Source organism: Pyrgilauda ruficollis, unplaced genomic scaffold, assembly GCF_017590135.1.
Source record: "Pyrgilauda ruficollis isolate IOZ18807 unplaced genomic scaffold, ASM1759013v1 scaffold20351, whole genome shotgun sequence".
In the NCBI taxonomy this organism is placed as follows: Eukaryota; Metazoa; Chordata; class Aves; order Passeriformes; family Passeridae; genus Pyrgilauda; species Pyrgilauda ruficollis.
Window position 1 is genome coordinate 1 of NW_024519599.1, and position 255 is coordinate 255.

At 52.9% G+C, this 255-nt stretch overlaps 1 non-coding gene across 1 annotated transcript; it reads left to right on the forward strand.

Moving 5' to 3' along the window:
• The first annotated feature begins 50 nt into the window (after positions 1-50).
• On the forward strand, positions 51-122 carry TRNAH-GUG. Its single transcript has one exon. It is a non-coding gene; the product is annotated as a tRNA-His (tRNA).
• The last annotated feature ends 133 nt before the right edge of the window (positions 123-255 follow it).

Here is a 255-nt window from a genome sequence, read left to right on the forward strand (position 1 = left end):
TGAGAATTCAATATTTGCGAACGGTCGGGGTGTGCGAGGAGTGACCGTTGGTCCGAATCGTCTAGAGGTTAGGACAACACGTTGTGGCCGTGTAAACCCAGGTTCGATTCCTGGTTCGGACACCTTTTCTCTCCAAGCTGCTATGCGTTGCTGCGCTCTCGTTGACGTGCGAAAACTCGCAGGACGAACCAATGTGTGGCTTTCGTTTCGACCTGAGCCTTTGAGACGCCTTTTCTCTCTCTGCAGTTTCGCCTC